Here is a 16,204-nt window from a genome sequence, read left to right as displayed (position 1 = left end):
GACGATTTTCGTGTGCTATTGCACACCATTTTATGGGTGATCAGGATTCCGACGTCAAAAACGCAAAATTTGTTCGTGGACGCTTGTCAAGACGTTGTCTATGCATACGGTTGGCCATCACGAGTTTTCTGGGCCGTTTGGAAGGTCAAACGAGCCCCGGAGCGAGCATACGCCTCATTTTGACGATTTTCGTGTGCTATTGCACACCATTTTTTGGGTGATCAGGATTCCGACGTCAAAAATGCCAAATTTGTTCGTGGACGTCCGTCAAGACGTTGTCTATGCATACGGTTGGCCATCACGGGTTTTCTGGGAAGTTTGGAAGGTCAAACGAGCCCCGGAGCGAGCATACGCCTCATTTTGACGATTTTCGTGTGCTATTGCACACCATTTTTTGGGTGATCAGGATTCCGACGTCAAAAATGCCAAATTCGTTCGTGGACGTCCGTCAAGACGTTGTCTATGCATACGGTTTGCCATCACGGGTTTTCTGGGCCGTTTGGAAGGTCAAACGAGCCCCGGAGCGAGCATACGCCTCATTTTGACGATTTTCGTGTGCTATTGCACACCATTTTTTGGGTGATCGGGATTCCGACGTCAAAAATGCAAAATTTGTTCGTGGACGTCCGTCAAGACGTTGTCTATGCATACGGTTGGCCATCACGGGTTTTCTGGGCCGTTTGGTAGGTCAAACGAGCCCCGGAGCGAGCATACGCCTCATTTTGACGATTTTCGTGTGCTATTGCACACCATTTTTTGGGTGATTAGGATTCCAACGTCAAAAATGCCAAATTTGTTTGTGGACGTCCGTCAAGATGTTGTCTATGCATACGGTTGGCCATCACGGGTTTTCTGGGCCGTTTGAAAGGTCAAACGAGCCCCGGAGCGAGCATACGCCTCGTTTTGACGATTTTCGTGTGCTATTGCACACCATTTTTTGGGTGATCGGGATTCCGACGTCAAAAATGCAAAATTTGTTCGTGGACGTCCGTCAAGATGTTGTCTATGCATACGGTTGGCCATCACGGGTTTTCTGGGCAGTTTGGAAGGTCAAACGAGCCCCGGAGCGAGCATACGCCTCATTTTGACGATTTTCGTGTGCTATTGCACACCATTTTTTGGGTGATCAGGATTCCGACGTCAAAAATGCCAAATTTGTTCGTGGACGTCCGTCAAGACATTGTCTATGCATACGGTTGGCCATCACGGGTTTTCTGGGCCGTTTGGAAGGTCAAACGAGCCTCGGAGCGAGCATACGCCTCATTTTAACAATTTTCGTGTGCTATTGCACACCATTTTTTGGGTGATCGGGATTCTGACGTCAAAAATGAAAAATTTGTTCGTGGACGTCCGTCAAGACGTTGTCTATGCATACGGTTGGCCATCACGGGTTTTCTGGGCCGTTTGGAAGGTCAAACGAGCCCCGGAGCGAGCATACGCCTCATTTTGACGATTTTCGTGTGCTATTGCACACCATTTTTTGGGTGATCGGGATTCCGACGTCAAAAATGCCAAATTTGTTCGTGGACGTCCGTCAAGACGTTGTCTATGCATACGGTTGGCCATCACGGGTTTTCTGGGCCGTTTGAAAGGTCAAACGAGCCCCGGAGCGAGCATACGCCTCGTTTTGACGATTTTCGTGTGCTATTGCACACCATTTTTTGGGTGATCGGGATTCCGACGTCAAAAATGCAAAATTTATTCGTGGACGTCCGTCAAGACGTTGTCTATGCATACGGTTGGCCATCACGGGTTTTCTGGGCCGTTTGGTAGGTCAAACGAGCCCCGGAGCGAGCATACGCCTCATTTTGACGATTTTCGTGTGCTATTGCACACCATTTTTTGGGTGATCGGGATTCCAACGTCAAAAATGCCAAATTTGTTCGTGGACGTCCGTCAAGACGTTGTCTATGCATACGGTTGGCCATCACGGGTTTTCTTGGCCATTTGGAAGGTCAAACGAGCCCCGGAGCGAGCATACGCCTCATTTTGACGATTTTCGTGTGCTATTGCACACCATTTTTTGGGTGATCAGGATTCCGACGTCAAAAATGCCAAAGTTGTTCGTGGACGTCCGTCAAGACGTTGTCTATGCATACGGTTGGCCATCACGGGTTTTCTGGCCCGTTTGGAAGGTCAAACAAGCCCCGGAGCGAGCATACGCCTCATTTTGACGATTTTCGTGTGTTATTGCACACCATTTTTTGGGTGATCGAGATTCCGACGTCAAAAATGCCAAATTTGTTCGTGGACGTCCATCAAGACGTTGTCTATGCATACAGTTGTCCATCACGGGTTTTCTAGACCATTTGGAAGGTCAAACGAGCCCCGGAGCGAGCATACGCCTCATTTTGACGATTTTCGTGTGCTATTGCACACCATTTTATGGGTGATCGGGATTCCGACGTCAAAAATGCCAAATTTGTTCGTGGACGTCCGTCAAGACGTTGTCTATGCATACGGTTGGCCATCACGGGTTTTCTGGGCCATTTGGAAGGTCAAACGAGCCCCGGAGCGAGCATACGCCTCATTTTGACGATTTTCGTGTGCTATTGCACACCATTTTTTGGGTGAGCAGGATTCCGACGTCAAAAATGCCAAATTTGTTCGTGGACGTCCGTCAAGACGTTGTCTATGCATACGGTTGGCCATCACGGGTTTTCTGGGCCGTTTGGAAGGTCAAACGAGCCCCGGAGCGAGCATACGCCTCATTTTTACGATTTTCGTGTGCTATTGCACACCATTTTTTGGGTGATCGGGATTCCGACGTCCAAAATGCCAAATTTGTTCGTGGACGTCCGTCAAGACATTGTCTATGCATACGGTTGGCCATCACGGGTTTTCTGGGCCATTTGGAAGGTCAAACGAGCCCCGGAGCGAGCATACGCCTCATTTTGACGATTTTCGTGGGCTATTTCACACCATTTTTTGGGTGATCAGGATTCCGATGTCAAAAATGCCAAATTTGTTCGTGGACGTCGGTCAAGACGTTTTCTATGTATACGGTTGGCCATCACGGGTTTTCTGGGCCGTTTGGAAGGTCAAACGAGCCCCGGAGCGAGCATACGCCTCATTTAGACGATTATCGTGTGCTATTGCACACCATTTTTTGGGTGATCGGGATTCCGACGTCAAAAATGCCAAATTTGTTCGTGGACGTCCGTCAAGACGTTGTCTATGCATACGGTTGTCCATCACGGGTTTTCTGGGCAGTTTTGAAGGTCAAACGAGCCCCGGAGCGAGCATACGCCTCATTTTGACGATTTTCGTTCGCTATTGCACACCATTTTTTGGTTGATCAGGATTCTGACGTCAAAAATGCCAAATTTGTTCGTGGACGTCCATCAAGACGTTGTCTATGCATACGGTTTGCCATCACGGGTTTTCTGGGCCGTTTGGAAGGTCAAACGAGCCCCGGAGCGAGCATACGCCTCATTTTGACGATTTTCGTGTGCTATTGCACACCATTTTTTGGGTGATCGGGATTCCGACGTCAAAAATGCAAAATTTGTTCGTGGACGTCCGTGAAGACGTTGTCTATGCATACGGTTGGCCATCACGGGTTTTCTGGGCCGTTTGGAAGGTCAAACGAGCCCCGGAGCGAGCATACGCCTCATTTTGACGATTTTCGTGTGCTATTGCACACCATTTTTTGGGTGATTGGGATTCCGACGTCAAAAATGCCAAATTTGTTCGTGGACGTCCGTCAAGACGTTGTCTATGCATACGGTTGGCCATCACGGGTTTTCTGGGCAGTTTGGAAGGTCAAACGAGCCCCGGAACGAGCATACGCCTCCTTTTGACGATTTTAGTGTGCTATTGCACACCACTTTTTGGGTGATCGGGATTCCGACGTCAAAAATGCAAAATTTGTTCGTGGACGTCCGTCAAGACTTTTTCTATGCATACGGTTGGCCATCACAGGTTTTCTGGGCCGTTTGGAAGGTCAAACGAGCTCCGGAGCGAGCATACGCCTCATTTTGACGATTTTCGTGTGATATTGCACACCATTTTTTGGGTGATCGGGATTCCGACGTCAAAAATGCCAAATTTGTTCGTGGACGTCCGTCAAGACGTTGTCTATGCATACAGTTGGCCATCACGGGTTTTCTGGGCCATTTGGAAGGTAAAACGAGCCCCGGAGCGAGCATACCCCTCATTTTGACGATTTTCGTGTGCTATTGCACACCATTTTTTGGGTGATCAGGATTCCGACGTCAAAAATGCCAAATTTGTTCGTGGACGTCCGTCAAGACGTTTTCTATGCATACGGTTGGCCATCACGGGTTTTCTGGGCCGTTTGGAAGGTCAAACGAGCCCCGGAGCGAGCATACGCCTCATTTTGACTATTTTCGTGTGCTATTGCACACCATTTTTTGGGTGATTGGGATTCCGACGTCAAAAATGCCAAATTTGTTCGTGGACGTCCGTCAAGACGTTGTCTATGCATACGGTTGGCCATCACGGGTTTTCTGGGCAGTTTGGAAGGTCAAACGAGCCCCGGAGCGAGCATACGCCTCATTTTGACGATTTTCGTGTGCTATTGCACACCATTTTTTGGGTGATCAGGATTCCGACGTGAAAAATGCCAAATTTATTCGTGGACGTCCGTCAAGACGTTGTCTATGCATACGGTTGGCCATCGCGGGTTTTCTGGGCCGTTTGGAAGGTCAAACGAGCCCCGGAGCGAGCATACGCCTCATTTTGATGATTTTCGTGTGCTATTGCACACCATTTTTTGGGTGATCGAGATTCCGACGTCAAAAATGCAAAATTTGTTCGTGGACGTCCGTCAAGACGTTGTCTATGCATACGGTTGGCCATCACGGGTTTTCTGGGCCATTTGGAAGGTCAAACGAGCCCCGGAGCGAGCATACGCCTCATTTTGACGATTTTCGTGTGCTATTGCACACCATTTTTTGGGTGATCGGGATTCCGACGTCAAAAATGCCAAATTTGTTCGTGGACGTCCGTCAAGACGTTGTCTATGCATACGGTTGGCCATCACGGGTTTTCTGGGCCATTTGGAAGGTCAAACGAGCCCCGGAGCGAGCATACGCCTCATTTTGACGATTTTCGTGTGCTATTGCACACCATTTTTTGGGTGATCAGGATTCCGACGTCAAAAATGCCAAATTTGTTTGTGGACGTCCGTTAAGATGTTGTCTATGCATACGGTTGGCCATCACGGGTTTTCTGGGCCGTTTGGAAGGTCAAACGAGCCCCGGAGCGAGCATACGCCTCATTTTGACGATTTTCGTGTGCTATTGCACACCATTTTTTGGGTGATCGGGATTCCGACGTCAAAAATGCAAAATTTGTTCGTGGACGTCCGTCAAGATGTTATCTATGCATACGGTTGGCCATCATGGGTTTTTTGGGCAGTTTGGAAGGTCAAACGAGCCTCGGAGCGAGCATACGCCTCATTTTGACGATTTTCATGTGCTATTGCACACCATTTTTTGGGTGATCAGGATTCCGACGTCAAAAATGCCAAATTTGTTCGTGGACGTCCCTCAAGACGTTGTCTATGCATACGGTTGGCCATCACGGGTTTTCTGGGCCGTTTGGAAGGTCAAACGAGCCCCGGAGCGAGCATACGCCTCATTTTAACAATTTTCGTGTGCTATTGCACACCATTTTTTGGGTGATCGGGATTCCAACGTCAAAAATGCAAAATTTGTTCGTGGACGTCCGTCAAGACGTTGTCTATGCATACGGTTGGCCATCACGGGTTTTCTGGGCCGTTTGGAAGGTCAAACGAGCCCCGGAGCGAGCATACGCCTCATTTTGACGATTTTCGTGTGCTATTGCACACCATTTTTTGGGTGATCGGGATTCCGACGTCAAAAATGCCAAATTTGTTCGTGGACGTCCGTCAAAACGTTGTCTATGCATACGGTTGGCCATCACGGGTTTTCTGGGCCATTTGGAAGGTCAAGTGAGCCCCGGAGCGAGCATACGCCTCATTTTGACGATTTTCGTGTGCTATTGCACACCATTTTTTGGGTGATCAGGATTCCGATGTCAAAAATGCCAAAGTTGTTCGTGGACGTCCGTCAAGACGTTGTCTATGCATACGGTTGGCCATCACGGGTTTTCTGGCCCGTTTGGAAGGTCAAACGAGCCCCGGAGCGAGCATACGCCTCATTTTGACGATTTTCGTATGCTATTGCACACCATTTTTTGGGTGATCGAGATTCCGACGTCAAAAATGCCAAATTTGTTCGTGGACGTCCGTCAAGACATTGTCTATGCATACGGTTGGCCATCACGGGTTTTCTAGACCATTTGGAAGGTCAAACGAGCCCCGGAGCGAGCATACGCCTCATTTTGACGATTTTCGTGTGCTATTGCACACCATTTTATGGGTGATCAGGATTCCGACGTCAAAAACGCAAAATTTGTTCGTGGACGCTTGTCAAGACGTTGTCTATGCATACGGTTGGCCATCACGAGTTTTCTGGGCCGTTTGGAAGGTCAAACGAGCCCCGGAGCGAGCATACGCCTCATTTTGACGATTTTCGTGTGCTATTGCACACCATTTTTTGGGTGATCAGGATTCCGACGTCAAAAATGCCAAATTTGTTCGTGGACGTCCGTCAAGACGTTGTCTATGCATACGGTTGGCCATCACGGGTTTTCTGGGCAGTTTGGAAGGTCAAACGAGCCCCGGAGCGAGCATACGCCTCATTTTGACGATTTTCGTGTGCTATTGCACACCATTTTTTGGGTGATCAGGATTCCGACGTCAAAAATGCCAAATTTGTTCGTGGACGTCCGTCAAGACGTTGTCTATGCATACGGTTTGCCATCACGGGTTTTCTGGGCCGTTTGGAAGGTCAAACGAGCCCCGGAGCGAGCATACGCCTCATTTTGACGATTTTCGTGTGCTATTGCACACCATTTTTTGGGTGATCGGGATTCCGACGTCAAAAATGCAAAATTTGTTCGTGGACGTCCGTCAAGACGTTGTCTATGCATACGGTTGGCCATCACGGGTTTTCTGGGCCGTTTGGTAGGTCAAATGAGCCCCGGAGCGAGCATACGCCTCATTTTGACGATTTTCGTGTGCTATTGCACACCATTTTTTGGGTGATTAGGATTCCAACGTCAAAAATGCCAAATTTGTTCGTGGACGTCCGTCAAGATGTTGTCTATGCATACGGTTGGCCATCACGGGTTTTCTGGGCCGTTTGAAAGGTCAAACGAGCCCCGGAGCGAGCATACGCCTCATTTTGACGATTTTCGTGTGCTATTGCACACCATTTTTTGGGTGATCGGGATTCCGACGTCAAAAATGCAAAATTTGTTCGTGGACGTCCGTCAAGATGTTGTCTATGCATACGGTTGGCCATCACGGGTTTTCTGGGCAGTTTGGAAGGTCAAACGAGCCCCGGAGCGAGCATACGCCTCATTTTGACGATTTTCGTGTGCTATTGCACACCATTTTTTGGGTGATCAGGATTCCGACGTCAAAAATGCCAAATTTGTTCGTGGACGTCCGTCAAGACATTGTCTATGCATACGGTTGGCCATCACGGGTTTTCTGGGCCGTTTGGAAGGTCAAACGAGCCCCGGAGCGAGCATACGCCTCATTTTAACAATTTTCGTGTGCTATTGCACACCATTTTTTGGGTGATCGGGATTCTGACGTCAAAAATGAAAAATTTGTTCGTGGACGTCCGTCAAGACGTTGTCTATGCATACGGTTGGCCATCACGGGTTTTCTGGGCCGTTTGGAAGGTCAAACGAGCCCCGGAGCGAGCATACGCCTCATTTTGACGATTTTCGTGTGCTATTGCACACCATTTTTTGGGTGATCGGGATTCCGACGTCAAAAATGCAAAATTTGTTCGTGGACGTCCGTCAAGATGTTGTCTATGCATACGGTTGGCCATCACGGGTTTTCTGGGCAGTTTGGAAGGTCAAACGAGCCCCGGAGCGAGCATACGCCTCATTTTGACGATTTTCGTGTGCTATTGCACACCATTTTTTGGGTGATCGGGATTCCGACGTCAAAAATGCCAAATTTGTTCGTGGACGTCCGTCAAGACGTTGTCTATGCATACGGTTGGCCATCACGGGTTTTCTGGGCCATTTGGAAGGTCAAACGAGCCCCGGAGCGAGCATACGCCTCATTTTGACGATTTTCGTGTGCTATTGCACACCATTTTTTGGGTGATCAGGATTCCGACGTCAAAAATGCCAAAGTTGTTCGTGGACGTCCGTCAAGACGTTGTCTATGCATACGGTTGGCCATCACGGGTTTTCTGGCCCGTTTGGAAGGTCAAACGAGCCCCGGAGCGAGCATACGCCTCATTTTGACGATTTTCGTGTGCTATTGCACACCATTTTTTGGGTGATCGAGATTCCGACGTCAAAAATGCCAAATTTGTTCGTGGACGTCCGTCAAGATGTTGTCTATGCATACGGTTGTCCATCACGGGTTTTCTAGACCATTTGGAAGGTCAAACGAGCCCCGGAGCGAGCATACGCCTCATTTTGACGATTTTCGTGTGCTATTGCACACCATTTTATGGGTGATCGGGATTCCGACGTCAAAAATGCCAAATTTGTTCGTGGACGTCCGTCAAGACGTTGTCTATGCATACGGTTGGCCATCACGGGTTTTCTGGGCCGTTTGGAAGGTCAAACGAGCCCCGGAGCGAGCATACGCCTCATTTTGACGATTTTCGTGTGCTATTGCACACCATTTTTTGGGTGATCGGGATTCCAACGTCAAAAATGCAAAATTTGTTCGTGGACGTCCGTCAAGACGTTGTCTATGCATACGGTTGGCCATCACGGGTTTTCTGGGCCGTTTGGAAGGTCAAACGAGCCCCGGAGCGAGCATACGCCTCATTTTGACGATTTTCGTGTGCTATTGCACACCATTTTTTGGGTGATCGGGATTCCGACGTCAAAAATGCAAAATTTGTTCGTGGACATCCGTCAAGACGTTGTCTAGGCATACGGTTGGCCATCACGGGTTTTCTGGGCCGTTTGGAAGGTCAAACGAGCCCCGGAGCGAGCATACGCCTCATTTTGACGATTTTCCTGTGCTATTGCACACCATTTTTTGGGTGATCAGGATTCCGACGTCAAAAATGCCAAATTTGTTCGTGGACGTCCGTCAAGACGTTGTCTATGCATACGGTTGGCCATCACGGGTTTTCTGGGCCGTTTGGAAGGTCAAACGAGCCCCGGAGCGAGCATACGCCTCATTTTGACGATTTTCGTGTGCTATTGCACACCATTTTTTGGGTGATCGGGATTCCGACGTCAAAATGCCAAATTTGTTCGTGGACGTCCGTCAAGACGTTGTCTATGCATACGGTTGGCCATCACGGGTTTTCTGGGCAGTTTTGAAGGTCAAACGAGCCCCGGAGCGAGCATACGCCTCATTTTGACGATTTTCGTGTGCTATTGCACACCATTTTTTGGGTGATCGGGATTCCGACGTCAAAAATGCCAAATTTGTTCGTGGACGTCCGTCAAGACGTTGTCCATGCATACGGTTGGCCATCACGGGTTTTCTGGGCCGTTTGGAAGGTCAAACGAGCCCCGGAGCGAGCATACGCCTCATTTTGACGATTTTCGTGTGCTATTGCACACCATTTTTTGGGTGATCGGGATTCCGACGTCAAAAATGCAAAATTTGTTCGTGGACGTCCGTCAAGACGTTGTCTATGCATACAGTTGGCCATCACGGGTTTTCTGGGCCGTTTGGAAGGTCAAACGAGCCCCGGAGCGAGCATACGCCTCATTTTGACGATTTTCGTGTGCTATTGCACACCATTTTTTGGGTGATCGGGATTCCGACGTCAAAAATGCCAAATTTGTTCGTGGACGTTCGTCAAGACGTTGTCTATGCATACGGTTGGCCATCACGGGTTTTCTGGGCCATTTGGAAGGTCAAACGAGCCCCGGAGCGAGCATACGCCTCATTTTGACGATTTTCGTGGGCTATTGCACACCATTTATTGGGTGATCAGGATTCCGACGTCAAAAATGCCAAATTTGGTCGTGGACGTCCGTCAAGACGTTGTCTATGCATACGGTTGGCCATCACGGGTTTTCTGGGCCGTTTGGAAGGTCAAACGAGCCCCGGAGCGAGCATACGCCTCATTTTGACGATTTTCGTGTGCTATTGCACACCATTTTTTGGGTGATCGGGATTCCAACGTCAAAAATGCAAAATTTGTTCGTGGACGTCCGTCAAGACGTTGTCTATGCATACGGTTGGCCATCACGGGTTTTCTGGGCCGTTTGGAAGGTCAAACGAGCCCCGGAGCGAGCATACGCCTCATTTTGACGATTTTTGTGTGCTATTGCACACCATTTTTTGGGTGATCGGGATTCCGACGTCAAAAATGCCAAATTTGTTCGTGGACGTCCGTCAAAACGTTGTCTATGCATACGGTTGGCCATCACGGGTTTTCTGGGCCATTTGGAAGGTCAAGTGAGCCCCGGAGCGAGCATACGCCTCATTTTGACGATTTTCGTGTGCTATTGCACACCATTTTTTGGGTGATCAGGATTCCGACGTCAAAAATGCCAAAGTTGTTCGTGGACGTCCGTCAAGACGTTGTCTATGCATACGGTTGGCCATCACGGGTTTTCTGGCCCGTTTGGAAGGTCAAACGAGCCCCGGAGCGAGCATACGCCTCATTTTGACGATTTTCGTATGCTATTGCACACCATTTTTTGGGTGATCGAGATTCCGACGTCAAAAATGCCAAATTTGTTCGTGGACGTCCGTCAAGACATTGTCTATGCATACGGTTGGCCATCACGGGTTTTCTAGACCATTTGGAAGGTCAAACGAGCCCCGGAGCGAGCATACGCCTCATTTTGACGATTTTTTGGTGCTATTGCACACCATTTTATGGGTGATCAGGATTCCGACGTCAAAAATGCAAAATTTGTTCGTGGACGCTTGTCAAGACGTTGTCTATGCATACGGTTGGCCATCACGAGTTTTCTGGGCCGTTTGGAAGGTCAAACGAGCCCCGGAGCGAGCATACGCCTCATTTTGACGATTTTCGTGTGCTATTGCACACCATTTTTTGGGTGATCAGGATTCCGACGTCAAAAATGCCAAATTTGTTCGTGGACGTCCGTCAAGACGTTGTCTATGCATACGGTTGGCCATCACGGGTTTTCTGGGCAGTTTGGAAGGTCAAACGAGCCCCGGAGCGAGCATACGCCTCATTTTGACGATTTTCGTGTGCTATTGCACACCATTTTTTGGGTGATCAGGATTCCGACGTCAAAAATGCCAAATTTGTTCGTGGACGTCCGTCAAGACGTTGTCTATGCATACGGTTTGCCATCACGGGTTTTCTGGGCCGTTTGGAAGGTCAAACGAGCCCCGGAGCGAGCATACGCCTCATTTTGACGATTTTCGTGTGCTATTGCACACCATTTTTTGGGTGATCGGGATTCCAACGTCAAAAATGCAAAATTTGTTCGTGGACGTCCGTCAAGACGTTGTCTATGCATACGGTTGGCCATCACGGGTTTTCTGGGCAGTTTGGAAGGTCAAACGAGCCCCGGAGCGAGCATACGCCTCATTTTGACGATTTTCGTGTGCTATTGCACACCATTTTTTGGGTGATCAGGATTCCGACGTCAAAAATGCCAAATTTGTTCGTGGACGTCCGTCAAGACGTTGTCTATGCATACGGTTTGCCATCACGGGTTTTCTGGGCCGTTTGGAAGGTCAAACGAGCCCCGGAGCGAGCATACGCCTCATTTTGACGATTTTCGTGTGCTATTGCACACCATTTTTTGGGTGATCAGGATTCCGACGTCAAAAATGCCAAATTTGTTCGTGGACGTCCGTCAAGACGTTGTCTATGCATACGGTTGGCCATCACGGGTTTTCTGGGCAGTTTGGAAGGTCAAACGAGCCCCGGAGCGAGCATACGCCTCATTTTGACGATTTTCGTGTGCTATTGCACACCATTTTTTGGGTGATCAGGATTCCGACGTCAAAAATGCCAAATTTGTTCGTGGACGTCCGTCAAGACGTTGTCTATGCATACGGTTTGCCATCACGGGTTTTCTGGGCCGTTTGGAAGGTCAAACGAGCCCCGGAGCGAGCATACGCCTCATTTTGACGATTTTCGTGTGCTATTGCACACCATTTTTTGGGTGATCGGGATTCCGACGTCAAAAATGCAAAATTTGTTCGTGGACGTCCGTCAAGACGTTGTCTATGCATACGGTTGGCCATCACGGGTTTTCTGGGCCGTTTGGTAGGTCAAACGAGCCCCGGAGCGAGCATACGCCTCATTTTGACGATTTTCGTGTGCTATTGCACACCATTTTTTGGGTGATTAGGATTCCAACGTCAAAAATGCCAAATTTGTTTGTGGACGTCCGTCAAGATGTTGTCTATGCATACGGTTGGCCATCACGGGTTTTCTGGGCCGTTTGAAAGGTCAAACGAGCCCCGGAGCGAGCATACGCCTCATTTTGACGATTTTCGTGTGCTATTGCACACCATTTTTTGGGTGATCGGGATTCCGACGTCAAAAATGCCAAATTTGTTCGTGGACGTCCGTCAAGACGTTGTCTATGCATACGGTTGGCCATCACGGGTTTTCTGGGCCATTTGGAAGGTCAAACGAGCCCCGGAGCGAGCATACGCCTCATTTTGACGATTTTCGTGTGCTATTGCACACCATTTTTTGGGTGATCAGGATTCCGACGTCAAAAATGCCAAAGTTGTTCGTGGACGTCCGTCAAGACGTTGTCTATGCATACGGTTGGCCATCACGGGTTTTCTGGCCCGTTTGGAAGGTCAAACGAGCCCCGGAGCGAGCATACGCCTCATTTTGACGATTTTCGTGTGCTATTGCACACCATTTTTTGGGTGATCGAGATTCCGACGTCAAAAATGCCAAATTTGTTCGTGGACGTCCGTCAAGATGTTGTCTATGCATACGGTTGTCCATCACGGGTTTTCTAGACCATTTGGAAGGTCAAACGAGCCCCGGAGCGAGCATACGCTTCATTTTGACGATTTTCGTGTGCTATTGCACACCATTTTATGGGTGATCGGGATTCCGACGTCAAAAATGCCAAATTTGTTCGTGGACGTCCGTCAAGACGTTGTCTATGCATACGGTTGGCCATCACGGGTTTTCTGGGCCATTTGGAAGGTCAAACGAGCCCCGGAGCGAGCATACGCCTCATTTTGACGATTTTCGTGTGCTATTGCACACCATTTTTTGGGTGATCGGGATTCCAACGTCAAAAATGCAAAATTTGTTCGTGGACGTCCGTCAAGACGTTGTCTATGCATACGGTTGGCCATCACGGGTTTTCTGGGCCGTTTGGAAGGTCAAACGAGCCCCGGAGCGAGCATACGCCTCATTTTGACGATTTTCGTGTGCTATTGCACACCATTTTTTGGGTGATCGGGATTCCGACGTCAAAAATGCAAAATTTGTTCGTGGACGTCCGTCAAGACGTTGTCTAGGCATACGGTTGGCCATCACGGGTTTTCTGGGCCGTTTGGAAGGTCAAACGAGCCCCGGAGCGAGCATACGCCTCATTTTGACGATTTTCGTGTGCTATTGCACACCATTTTTTGGGTGATCAGGATTCCGACGTCAAAAATGCCAAATTTGTTCGTGGACGTCCGTCAAGACGTTGTCTATGCATACGGTTGGCCATCACGGGTTTTCTGGGCCGTTTGGAAGGTCAAACGAGCCCCGGAGCGAGCATACGCCTCATTTTGACGATTTTCGTGTGCTATTGCACACCATTTTTTGGGTGATCGGGATTCCGACGTCAAAATGCCAAATTTGTTCGTGGACGTCCGTCAAGACGTTGTCTATGCATACGGTTGGCCATCACGGGTTTTCTGGGCAGTTTTGAAGGTCAAACGAGCCCCGGAGCGAGCATACGCCTCATTTTGACGATTTTCGTGTGCTATTGCACACCATTTTTTGGGTGATCAGGATTCCGACGTCAAAAATGCCAAATTTGTTCGTGGACGTCCGTCAAGACGTTGTCCATGCATACGGTTGGCCATCACGGGTTTTCTGGGCCGTTTGGAAGGTCAAACGAGCCCCGGAGCGAGCATACGCCTCATTTTGACGATTTTCGTGTGCTATTGCACACCATTTTTTGGGTGATCGGGATTCCGACGTCAAAAATGCAAAATTTGTTCGTGGACGTCCGTCAAGACGTTGTCTATGCATACAGTTGGCCATCACGGGTTTTCTGGGCCGTTTGGAAGGTCAAACGAGCCCCGTAGCGAGCATACGCCTCATTTTGATGATTTTCGTGTGCTATTGCACACCATTTTTTGGGTGATCGGGATTCCGACGTCAAAAATGCCAAATTTGTTCGTGGACGTTCGTCAAGACGTTGTCTATGCATACGGTTGGCCATCACGGGTTTTCTGGGCCATTTGGAAGGTCAAACGAGCCCCGGAGCGAGCATACGCCTCATTTTGACGATTTTCGTGGGCTATTGCACACCATTTATTGGGTGATCAGGATTCCGACGTCAAAAATGCCAAATTTGTTCGTGGACGTCCGTCAAGACGTTGTCTATGTATACGGTTGGCCATCACGGGTTTTCTGGGCCGTTTGGAAGGTCAAACGAGCCCCGGAGCGAGCATACGCCTCATTTTGACGATTTTCGTGTGCTATTGCACACCATTTTTTGGGTGATCGGGATTCCGACGTCAAAAATGCCAAATTTGTTCGTGGACGTCCGTCAAGACGTTGTCTATGCATACGGTTGTCCATCACGGGTTTTCTGGGCAGTTTTGAAGGTCAAACGAGCCACGGAGCGAGCATACGCCTCATTTTGACAATTTTCGTTCGCTATTGCACACCATTTTTTGGTTGATCAGGATTCTGACGTCAAAAATGCCAAATTTGTTCGTGGACGTCCATCAAGACGTTGTCTATGCATACGGTTTGCCATCACGGGTTTTCTGGGCCGTTTGGAAGGTCAAACGAGCCCCGGAGCGAGCATACGCCTCATTTTGATGATTTTCGTGTGCTATTGCACACCATTTTTTGGGTGATCGGGATTCCGACATCAAAAATGCAAAATTTGTTCGTGGACGTCCGTCAAGACGTTGTCTATGCATACGGTTGGCCATCACGGGTTTTCTGGGCCGTTTGGAAGGTCAAACGAGCCCCGGAGCGAGCATACGCCTCATTTTGACGATTTTCGTGTGCTATTGCACACCATTTTTTGGGTGATCGAGATTCTGACGTCAAAAATGCCAAATTTGTTCGTGGACGTCCGTCAAGACGTTGTCTATGCATACGGTTGGCCATCACGGGTTTTCTAGACCATTTGGAAGGTCAAACGAGCCCCGGAGCGAGCATACGCCTCATTTTGACGATTTTCGTGTGCTATTGCACACCATTTTATGGGTGATCAGGATTCCGACGTCAAAAATGCAAAATTTGTTCGTGGACGTCCGTCAAGACGTTGTCTATGCATACGGTTGGCCATCACGGGTTTTCTGGGCCGTTTGGAAGGTCAAACGAGCCCCGGAGCGAGCATACGCCTCATTTTGACAATTTTGTGTGCTATTGCACACCATTTTTTGGGTGATCGGGATTCTAACGTCAAAAATGCCAAATTTTTTCGTGGACGTCTGTCAAGACGTTGTCTATATATACAATTGGCCATCACGGGTTTTCTGGGCAGTTTGGAAGGTCAAACGAGCCCCGGAGCGAGCATACGCCTCATTTTGACGATTTTCGTGGGCTATTGCACACCATTTATTGGGTGATCAGGATTCCGACGTCAAAAATGCCAAATTTGTTCGTGGACGTCCGTCAAGACGTTTTCTATGTATACGGTTGGCCATCACGGGTTTTCTGGGCCGTTTGGAAGGTCAAACGAGCCCCGGAGCGAGCATACGCCTCATTTTGACGATTTTCGTGTGCTATTGCACACCATTTTTTGGGTGATCGGGATTCCGACGTCAAAAATGCCAAATTTGTTCGTGGACGTCCGTCAAGACGTTGTCTATGCATACGGTTGTCCATCACGGGTTTTCTGGGCAGTTTTGAAGGTCAAACGAGCCCCGGAGCGAGCATACGCCTCATTTTGACAATTTTCGTTCGCTATTGCACACCATTTTTTGGTTGATCAGGATTCTGACGTCAAAAATGCCAAATTTGTTCGTGGACGTCCATCAAGACGTTGT

The sequence above is a fragment of the Solanum lycopersicum genome, chromosome 8 (assembly GCF_036512215.1).
Source record: "Solanum lycopersicum chromosome 8, SLM_r2.1".
NCBI classification, from domain to species: Eukaryota; Viridiplantae; Streptophyta; class Magnoliopsida; order Solanales; family Solanaceae; genus Solanum; species Solanum lycopersicum.
This window is presented reverse-complemented; position numbering follows the sequence as displayed.